The sequence below is a fragment of the Mustelus asterias genome, chromosome 2 (assembly GCF_964213995.1).
Source record: "Mustelus asterias chromosome 2, sMusAst1.hap1.1, whole genome shotgun sequence".
NCBI classification, from domain to species: Eukaryota; Metazoa; Chordata; class Chondrichthyes; order Carcharhiniformes; family Triakidae; genus Mustelus; species Mustelus asterias.
Window position 1 is genome coordinate 13,447,282 of NC_135802.1, and position 11,294 is coordinate 13,458,575.

The 11,294-nt window shown below is 42.0% G+C and overlaps 1 non-coding gene across 1 annotated transcript; it reads left to right on the plus strand.

Moving 5' to 3' along the window:
• Positions 1-9,658: 9,658 nt before the first annotated feature.
• On the plus strand, positions 9,659-9,841 carry LOC144482273 (U2 spliceosomal RNA). Its single transcript, XR_013495921.1, has one exon. It is a non-coding gene; the product is annotated as a U2 spliceosomal RNA (small nuclear RNA).
• Positions 9,842-11,294: the final 1,453 nt, after the last annotated feature.

The window sequence follows — 11,294 nt, forward strand, 5'->3', positions numbered from 1 at the left end:
ACCGAGTGTGAGAGCAATGAGAGATTTAAAATAACTCAGAGTGAGTGAAGTAGTGACCACATCACCCACAGTGTGCAGAATTCTGCCGCTTTCCCCCGTTTAAACAACATAACTTTACACCCCTGAGGCGATAACAGCGAACCGTGGCTGCAAGCCCGCGGGACGGCTCCTTAAAGGGACCATGTAATAGTTGCTTAAGGGGAAGCTGTGCAACAACTCCTTTAACTGACCCGCGGGTTTGATTCTTAAAGGGACCATGTGGTAGCTATTTAAAGGGCACTCGTGGAACAGCTCCTTAAAGGCGCCCTGTGAGTCGCTCCTGAGTAAGAGTTTTAACAACACCAGGTTAAAGTCCAACAGTCGCTCCTGAAACAGACCATGAAGCAGTGCTTTTAAGGGAATGTGGACTAGACCATGGAACGATAATGAGGCCATGAATAGTTCGTTTAAAAAGTACTTTGGGATTGTTTTTAATGAGAGCATATACCTATGGCAATACTTTTTTTCTCTAACTGTAAAATTGTGGTCCAGTGCACGAGTGTTTTGTCCCATCACAAACACATGTACATAATATAAATCATGGCTGATCTGACCTTGCCCCCAATTCCACTTTCTTGTCTCTTCCCTGTTACCCTTGGCTCCCCATTAGTTCAACAATCTGTCCAACTTCCTGCTCTCTGGAGTATAGATTTATAAAGATTAGCAACTCTCTGAGAGCAGAAATTCTCCTCGCCTCTGTCTCAACTGAGGGATCACACGACACCAGGTTATAGTCGCAACAGGTTTATTTGAAACCACAAGCTTTCGGAGCACTGCTCCTTCATCAAGTGAAGTGGAGCGAGGTGTGCAAGCACAGAATATGTAGGTGACGACAGCCTGAAACAAACAGGTAATCAAGAATGTCAAAGGATAAGTGGCCTGGGAGGGATTGTGGTCGGTGCGGACTTGATGGGCTGAACGACCTCCTTCTGCACTGTAGGGATTCTATGATTTCTATGAAGTACAGACAGTGTAGGTCAGCTGAGTAATAAGTCTTTACAAGTAATCACGAGTGTTAATAAACAAATGCAAACATAAGTATAATCAGTATGTGTAAAGTGTCGACAGGCTGTATAACAAGTGAAGGGATGACCAAAGAACCAACTCAAGATCCTATCTTAAATGAGGGTCCCCTTATTCTGAAACCGTGCATCCTGCTTCTCGCTTCCCCTTAAAGGGGAAGCATCCTTTCAGCATCTACCCCGTGAAACCGCCTCATGTTTCAATAAAATTAACACTTATCTCAGCTGGTGGGGTGTGGGGACACTCATTGACACCAGCATCCCAGTATTTTTGTTTCTGAGCACTATTCAGTGATCCCTGTTGAAAAAGATGTTGGGCAAGGGGAGGATTGAACTTGGTTATAATACCCTCCACAGTTGTTTGTATCCATGCACTGTCCTGGCGACCAGAAGGAGGTAATTTTAACTTTATTAATCAGGAAGGAAGCCCCCCCCACATTGGGTGGAACTCAGGGTTTAAATGCTTGCCAACATGACTGTTAACCTCGGCAGGTTTCTATGGGCACACTCTATCTTCTATAGACAATGAGTAAACCATTTCAGCAATGCTGTAGTTCGATCTGAAAATATATCTGCTTTTGGAAGATGAAGTTACTGCCATAGAGCTAGGGGTCATAGTTTGAAAATAAGGGGCAAATCTTTTAGCACTGAGGCGGGGAGAATTTCTTCACCCAGAGAGAGGTGAATGTGTGGAATTCACTGCCACAAAAAGTAGTTGATGCCAAAATGTTGTGCGATTTTAAGAAGAAATTAGAGATAGCTCTTGAAGCTAAAGAGATCAAGGAATATGGGGGCATGGTGGGATCAGGATTTTGATTTTGATGACCAGCCATGATCATCATGAATGACGGAGCAGGCTCGAAGGGCTGAATGGCCTACTCTTGCTTCTATTTTCTATGTTTCTACACCATGGGCCTTCCTGCCCAGAATTTGACTCTGTCAGAGGTGGGAAGGCAGCCAGTTTCCAGAAAGCCACCATCCCGCCTCAGTAAATTCTCTTCCCACTCCAAGCTTGCCACCAGCAAGACCAGAAGACTCTAGCCGTTATCGATGCTGAGTCAATTTAGCTTTGCATTAGTAAAAATTAGGCTGTTCAAAACTCTGTACTGATGTCACATTTTGATTGGTTGACCCCGCTGTGGCATTTTGCTCCAAATTGTCAGAGTTGTTAATATTAACAATGGCAAAAAGCCAGCAAGACAGGACTTGTTGATATTTAACCTATACTCAGATACTGAAGAATGAAACTTCAAATGCTTCCCTGCCTAAAGTGCCGTAAGGTTGAGCTGTGGAATGCAAATTTGTGAACATTGTGCAACTGTCAATAATTACAATTATGGTAGTTCTTCGTACTTGAAAGTTGTTGGAAAGAGATCAAGGCTTGATGATAATTAACACCAATGTGAGGGAGACAAGCTCTTGCGTATGTTTCATAGATCAAAACAGCCACCTGACGAATATAAACTGCTTTACTCCACCACCGATGCACATTGGCAGCAGTGTGTACCATCTACAAAATGCACTGTAGGAATTCACTATGGCTCCTTAGACAGTATCTTCCAAACCTACACCCGCTACCATTTTGAAGGACAAGGGCAGCAGTCGCATGGGAATACCACCATCTGCAAATTCTCCACTGTTGGAGGGTTTAATAAAGATTGAGCCTTCAGACCTGAGTGAAAGGCAAATTTATTCAAGCTTTTGCCACATGCATGAGGGAGAGGCCTTCCAAGTCCAGCTTGGAGACATTCAGTCGTATACAGCTCAAAGCACTATATTTGTACATTAATGCATCACAATTGAAACTTGCATATTACTTCAAAATAAACCATGTGTCAATCAAATGTCAGTCCCTCCCCTTTTTTCCTTATTGCAAATTAAGTCAAACGCAGGTCATGACCTCTATTCTGTGTGGTTTGGCATGTCACTTGTGGTTTTTTTTCCCAGATATTTTTGTTATATTTTAAGGCTTCTGGCCTCACCACTAGCTGTCTGTTCCCTACACTTCTCCTTGTAAGTCATAGTCATACTGTGTGATTGTCTGGTTCTAAAGCGGGTTCTTGACCTAGCTCACTGCAATAGTTATCTGTCATGTCCAGGCTCATTATTGGGACGTGTGCCATTTTTCACAGCACCCTGCTCCTTTCTTTGTGTTTTCACCTTTTTGCACTTTCTTATCTACCTTCAATCCCCCCGATGGCCCTTGGCCAGCCCAAGGAGGCCATGACAAATTAAGGTACCTCACCCTTGCTTCTTGGTGGGAACAACGTAATATGTTCCATTAATCTCTCTCCTATCCTTACACTTCCTAAACTGTCTTCTGGTTATACAGAAAGTATAAGTAAAATTAATACAAAAAATAACAAGATTACCATCACCCCTGTACCAAAGAAAAGCCAGGCATAGCCTTAATGACTATCAGCCTCATTATGAAGTGCTTCGAAAGGTTAGTCATGGCATGAATCAACTCCGGCCTGCCAGATTGCTTGGATCCACTACTGTTTGCCAATCGCTGCAACAGGTCCCCAGATGCCATCTCCCTAGCCCTACACAACCCTGAAATACCTACATAACAAAGACACATGTCAGACTCTTATTTATTGACTACAGCTCAGTCTTCAACCCCATTATTTCTACAAAACTCATCTCCAAACTCTGTGGCCTAGGGCTCGACTCCTCTCTCTGTGACTGGATCCTAGACTTCTAACCACAGACTGCAATCAGTAACGATAGGCAACAACACCTCCTCCACGATCATCCTCAACACCAGTGCCCCCTACCATACTCCTTATACACCTATGATTGTGTGGCCAAATTCCCTTCCAGCTCGATTTTCAAGTTTGCTGATGACACCATCGTAGTGGGTCAGATCTCAAACAATGATGAGATGGAGTACAGGGGAATCTGGTGAACTGGTGCGATGACAATAATCTCTCCCTCAATGTCAGTAAAATGAAGGAGATCGTCTTCGACTCCAAGAAGCGTGGTGGAGGACATGCCCCTGTCTACATCAACAGGGATGAAGTGGAAATGGTCGAGAGCTTCAAGTTTCTAGGTGTCCAGATCACCAACAACCTCTCCTGGTCCCTCCATGCTGACGCTATAGTTAAGAAAATCCACCAAAGCCTCTACTGTCTCAGGAAATTCGGCATGTCTGCTACAACTCTCGCTCACCTTTGCAGATGCACCACAGCAAACATTCTTTCTGGTTTTATCACAGCTTGGTATGGTTCCTGTTCTGGCCAAGACCGCAAGAAACTATAAAGGGTTGTGAAGCCCAGTCCATCACGCAAACCAGCCTCTCATCCATTGACTCTGACTACACTTCACGTTGCCTCGGAAAAGCAGCCAGCATAATTAAGGACTCTATGCACCCCAGACAGACTCTCCATCTTCTTCCATAGCGTAAAGATAAAAAAAAATTAAGGTCAAATACCAACCAGCTCAAGAACAACTTCTTCCCTGCTGCCATCAGACTTTTGAATGGACTTACCTTATATGAAGTTTATCTGTCTCCACACTTTAACTATGACTGTAACACTACATTCTGCACCCTCCTTTCCTTCTCATTGAACGGTTTGCTTTGTCTGTATAGCACGCAAGAAACAATACTTTTCACTGTATACCAATACATGTGACAATAAATCAAATCAAACATGAGATATAATCCAGATCCATGGGGGATTTGAGCATTAAGACCCCGGTCCCATATTTTAGTCCAAAATCCCAGCTCTTGCAAAGTCTTATCACCATTATCGGCATGAGTCTTAACCTCTTTGGTGTGCTCATTCCAGTGGTGGATTATTTCCTTAGCTTCTTTTACAATTTGTGTCCAACCTGTCGTTAATTGCGGAATTGGTGGGTGGTAATTCGGCTGCAACATACTGTATCTTGATCCATATCCGTCTGCTGAATAAGGCTTTCCTTAATCATCTGGCTCATCGTCAGCTAGGGTAAAATTTATCCATTGATAATAAGATCCGAAGTTACGTTGCTGATGGCTATGTTGTGTCCCCTCCATCTGACGAAGGAGCACCGCTCCGAAAGCTAATGGCATTTGCTACCAAATAAACCTGTTGGACTTTAACCTGGTGTTGTTAAAACTCTTACTATATTATGTCCCTCCAGGGGCCATTGTTTCTTCCTCTTACAATATTCTCTGGACACAGTTGCCACAGAGTATGTTTGTCCAATAAGAGCGTACTGAATAAGAGAGTGATTATTCACTGGCAGAATAGGCAATGAACAATTTTCATATGTGACAAAATCGCAGTTTGTAAGGACTTGCCTAGTTATTTCTTCTGGACGTGCCCCCTTGGTGGCACCGAGACAAATCGATTCTTCTCTTGGTACAGTTCATAATGATTGTATATGTGGGTGGGTTACTTGGCAATATCCATGTACCCTCGTGATATTTGCCCACATTATGGACCTTTGTCAGAGGATAGATATTTTTTGTCATCATGTCGGAGAATGTGGAAAACTGCTCCTATGTAATGTCTTCCTTTTCACACATCAACCTGACTTGGAAATATATCATTGTCCCTTCATGGTCACTTGGTCAAAATCCTGGAACTCCCTCCTTAACAGCATCATGGATGTACCTACACCACATAGATCGTAGCGGTTCAAGAAACCCAATACTACCTCAAGGGCAATTAGGGATTGTCAATAAATGCTGGCTCAGAACGTAGTGCCCAGAATCCATGAACTGACTAATAAAAAGTCGTGTATTTTTCTGTCTACCAAAAGAAGTGAAATTCTGAAACGGCGAACTACTCCCTTTCTTCTGTTTGCCCATTGTAACAATTATTGAAAGGTGACTCGGGTGCCATTGTGAGTCAAGAGGAAGGTTTTTATGGTTGGCGAAGGCTATTGCCTGGCACATTTGGCATGGATGTTACCTGCCACTTGTTAGCACAATCCTGGATTTTGTCCAGGCACTGTAGTGGGCTAATATGGGCTATTTCAAGTATCTAGAAACAAAATATGTTAAAGATGCTGTATAAATGCATATTATTTTTGGAATAACTATGGAATTGTCAGTGAACAGTCCCACTTTTGGTGAAGATCATTGCTGAGAAAACAAACAAATTTTGGGGTGATGACTTGAGACCGCCTTCAACTTTGACTGTCTTCCCATGTGTAAGGTAAAGATCTAGCCACTAGAGGGTGTTTTCTTCAACTGCAACTCTCCTGGGTTGAATCCTGCCTTATTGTCAAAGGCAGTTATTCACAGCTGTGTTCTGGCATTCAGGTTTTGTATTTATGTCTGGGTGAGGTTTGTTGACAAACAATTCTGACAGAATTTGAATAGAGCTTCAGTGAACAACTTGTTTGTGAGGAGGTGCCACATCTGGCACTATTGATGACTACTTTATTTTTTGTGAGTAGCAATTTTGCACATCGTCAGATAGATTCCAGTTCTATATCTGTGCTTTAAAAGCTTGGCTGAGGAGATGGCTAGTTTAGTTATATTGATCTTTAAGCTCGGAAGTGTCAGGATCCATATCTTTACTGTTAAATGAATTCAGCTGCATCGCAAGGAATGCACAGAATTGGTCGGAAACTGGTAGGTATTCTGGCGAGGACTTCGAGAGGAGGTAGAATGAGATACTTAATGCAGTACTTTTTGGCTGAAGACTTTTGAAAACATTTAAACTTGCTACCTTGCACTCAGTTGCTGGGCTCTGCCATGAGGTGAGAGTGACTGCCCTTGACATCAAGGCCACATTTGACCAAGTGTGGCATTACGGAGCCCTAGCAAAACTGGAGTCAATGGGAATCAGAGGGAAAACTTCCTGCTGGTTAAAGTCATACCTGGCACAAAGGAAGATGGTTGGGGTGGTTGGAGGTCAATCTTCTCAGCACCAGGACATCACTGCAGGAGTTCCTCATGGTAGCGTCCTAGGCTCAACCGTCTTCAGTTGCTTCATCCTGAACACCTCTATCCAGGAATATTTAATACCTAGTCCTGCTCTCCATTGAACCAGGTTTCCATTATCAACATCATCTTTCTTTCTCTCATATTCTCCACTCCTGATGCTGTCTCCAATTCGGTCCGCACTCTCTCCAATCCAATAATACCGTATCCAGCTTGGGCTGACAAGTGGCAAGTAACATTCGCACCACACAAGGACCAGGCAATAACCATCTCCAATAGGAGAGGATCTAACCATTGCCCTTTGACATTCAATGGCATTACCATCGTTGAATCTCCCACAATGAACATCCTGGGGGAGTTACCATTGACCAGAAACTGAACTGGACCAGCCATATAAATACTGTGGCTGCATAAGCAGGTCAAAGGCTAGGAATCCTGCTGTAAGTAACTCACCTCCTGACTCCCCAAAGCCTGTCCATCATCTACAAGGCACAGGTCAGGAATGTAATGGGGTGTAATCTACTTGCCTGGATGAGTGCTGCTCCAACAACACTCAAGAAACCCGAACCCATTCACAACAAAGCAACCCACTTGATTGCTACCCCTTCCACAAACACTCAATCCCTCACCACCAAGAAAAAGTGTAGCTGTGTGTACCATCTACAAGATGCACTACAGGAACTCATCAAGGTTCCTTAAGCAGCATCTTCCAAACCCACTACCATCTGGAAGGATAAGAGTTACAGATATCTGGGAACACCACCACCTGGAAGTTCTCCTCCAAGTCACTCACTATTCTAACTTGGAAATATATTGCCGTTCCTTCACTGCCACTGGGTCAAAATCCTGGAACTCTCCCTCACAGCATTGTGGGTGTACACCATATGGACTGCAGTAGTTCAAGAAAGCAGCTCACTACCCCGTTCTCAGCTGAGGATTGACAATTGATGTTGGTCTATCCAGTGGCACCCACATCCCATAAACGAATGTTAAAAAAATACCCTGTTAATGGTTTATTTGCTGTAAGATTGTTTATTTAAATTTGTTCCCATGAGAGAAATGACTGTGAGAATTTTATTCACGTACAAAGTTGCAATGTTGTTTTAATAAATCAAGAATCCATTTCTAAATGTGGAAGTGTATTTAAAAATAGAAATTTCTTTGACAACGCATAACCATTTCTGGATTGAAGGTTTCTTTTTAATTCCTCAGATCAACCTTGGACAAACTTAAAAGAAACTGATGCATGCGGTGTCATACTTTCTTATAAGCTTGAAGAAATTTCAGATTCATCCTTCTTATCATGATTTGAGCACAAGGAGTTAAAATCAACAGTGCCATTCCAACTAAAAAATTTGTAATTATACTATTTATTATTTTAAATAGACCGCACAACCAGAAAATATATTTCCCTGAAGAACACTTGCATTCGAATTAAAATCTGTAAGTTATGTATTAAGATGGAATCAATAGTACCCAACAAGCTAGACAACTATCATAGGACATAGGAACAAGAGTTAGTCATTAGGCCTCTCGAGCCTGTTCTTGCATTCAATAAGATCATGGCTGATCTGTGGCCTAACTCCATGTCCAAATTTGTCTGTTCCAGATTGAAACCTAACAATTGAACCAGCATCTTCTGCCGTTTGAGGAAGAGAGTTCCAAATCTCCACCAATCTCTGTAGAAGTGTTTTTTAACATCATCCCTAAATGGCTTAGCCCTAATTTTTAGATTATGGCCCCTTGTTCTAGAACCTTCAGCTAGTGGAAACAGTTTATCCTTATCCACCCTGTCCTTCCCTGTAAATATTTTGTAGACTTCTGTCAGATCACCCCTCAATTTGAGAGAATAAAGGCCTAATTTCTCTAATCTGTCCTCATAACTTAACCCCTGAATTTCAGATATCATTCTTGTAAACCTGCGTTGAACTCCCTCCAGGGCCAAAACATCCTTCCTAAGGTGTGGGAGCCATATCTCTTCGCAGTACTCTATGTGGTTTTGTACAACTGTAGCATAACATCTGCATCCCTATATTCCAGCCCTTTAGATTTGAAAGCCAGCATTCTGTTGGCCTTCTTGACTATTTTCTGCACCTGTTTATGGCATTTTAAGGACCTATGAACCTGAACCCCCAAATTCACTGAATTTAACTTTCTATTTTCTTTTTGAGTAACAAAATGAAAGGGAGAGGTTTGGGGTGGGAAGTAGGATCATAGTTTGAGTTCTAATGTTTACTGCTGAATAGGGATAGAGCTTTAACTTAAAAGAGGGAGGGGAGGAGTCAGGTGGCGAGAAATTTAGAAGTCTGAAGAGAAATGTTGAGACAATTTGGGTAAAGGCAAAAGGGTGAGGCAGGAAGTTACAAGAGTTGAATGGTATTGGTACATCAGCAAGTAACGTATATGCAACGCATAATGGTTAAAGAGATAAGATTTAAGACTCTATATCTGAATGAACAAAGCATTCATAATACAATACACAAATTATCTGCATAAATATGTACAATTATACAATCGGCATCATGGTTGCAAAGTGACCAAGGCTGGAAAATAAATATTCAAGTGCCAAACATTTCTAAAAGACAGGGTGAATGGAAAAGAGGAACAGTAGCTCTGACTGTAAAGAGTGACAAAAGGATAGTAGCAAGAAAGCACCTAGGTTCAGAAGATCAGGAAGTAGAAAATAGCAGGAGTGTAGAGCAGGAATAACATGATCGTTTCTCGGCCTTTTGGCTAAGATCAAGTGTAAAATCGACATCCTGCACTTGGTTGAAGTCATGAGGTTACATTAAGGCTTCATTTGAAGCAATTTTTTAAAGCGGCATCTCGGTCTTTTGGCTAAGATGCAAATGAGATCGAGCCTTGCAGAAGGTGCAATGCCTGCTGCAGTCAGCTTGGATCATGTAGATCAAGCCCAAGACAGGAAGTGGTGAGCCTGTCTTGTCAGCTTGGAATGTCTCACTCGTGGAGACTTTGAATTGGACTTTGATTGGATTGAATTGGATAATAGTTTTTAAGAAATGATTGCAAGGTGACCAAGTTTGGCAAATTAACATTCAATGGTACAAAATATTTAGAGAAGATGATGGAACGAAAAGGAAGAGTAGCCCTGATAGTAAAGGGAAAAAAATCTGGCCAGAAATATAAAAACAAATAGAGTTGTGGTACTACTGTGTCTTTAAGCAATGTATTTTAATCATGTCTCTCTGCAGTTCTTTTAAGAGGGCCTGGCCTTTTGTGTTGCTTGCTGAGCTGTCTAAGCCGGTGTCCTTTTATTGTTTGTGGAGTCATATATTAGGCTTTTTGTTTATTTTTAATTTGGGCCTAATGCACTCTCCTGGAGTTTACGACCTTATTGAATTGTTGATTTACGACTGTTTGGCAGGTCAGGTGCTTTGGACAGTTTTTTTTTCGCGGAAATCCAGAATTACTGTCAGTTTTAGTTAGAAGTTGTTGGACTCCAGACTGCAAAGAGTGTTTTCTCCCTGGCATTAGAAATTCTGCTGGCTAGTTGGAAGCAGTCTTTCTTGCCTGTCTGGAGTGAAAATTTTGCTGTTGGTGGTTTGCTAGCTAGAGACAAGCAGTGGCTCTATCTCTACCTCGAGATGTGCTGGGAGCTCCAGCAAGACCCAGCATCACGTGAGCATAAGTACTTTCTGTGCTAAACCGAAACGGGGGTGTATGTTGGTAAGAATGTTGTGTTGGAACAGTATTCGCAGCTGTTGAGGTTTATATAATATCATGGGGTTTTTTTGTTTGTAATTGGTAAAAGTTATTTCTAATGTTAGAATTAGTTCCTGATAAGTTCCCAGGACCTAATGGACCTCATCCTAGGATCTTAAAAAAAAGTGGCTGCTGAGATAGTAAATACATTGGCTATAATTTTCCAAAATTCCCAACATTTCTGGAACGATCACATCGGATCGGAAAATAGAGTATGTACCTCCTCTATTCAAGAAGGAGGGAGACAGCAGAAAAGTGCAGGCTAGTTAGCAAAACATCTGTCATAGAGTAAATGCTAGAATCTATTATTAAGGTTATAGCACTTAAAAAAGCTTAATGCAATCAGGCAGAGTCAATATGGTTTTGTGAAAAGGAAATAGTTTTCATCTAAACCGTAAGAGCAGTGGTCTCCAACCAGTCGGTCGCAATCGACAGGTCGATCCGAGAATCTTGAACAGTTGATCTTAACATTTTTTTAAAAAGTGTATTTAGGGAGAGTGTGAAAAGCCGAGATTCTGTATGTATGGTAGTTGTACTTTAAGTTGTGACGGCTGTGGGGTCGCAAATGCAAGCTGCTGGAGAGAAATATGTGGAGGACCCACCAAAAAGAGCAAACCATCTCTGCT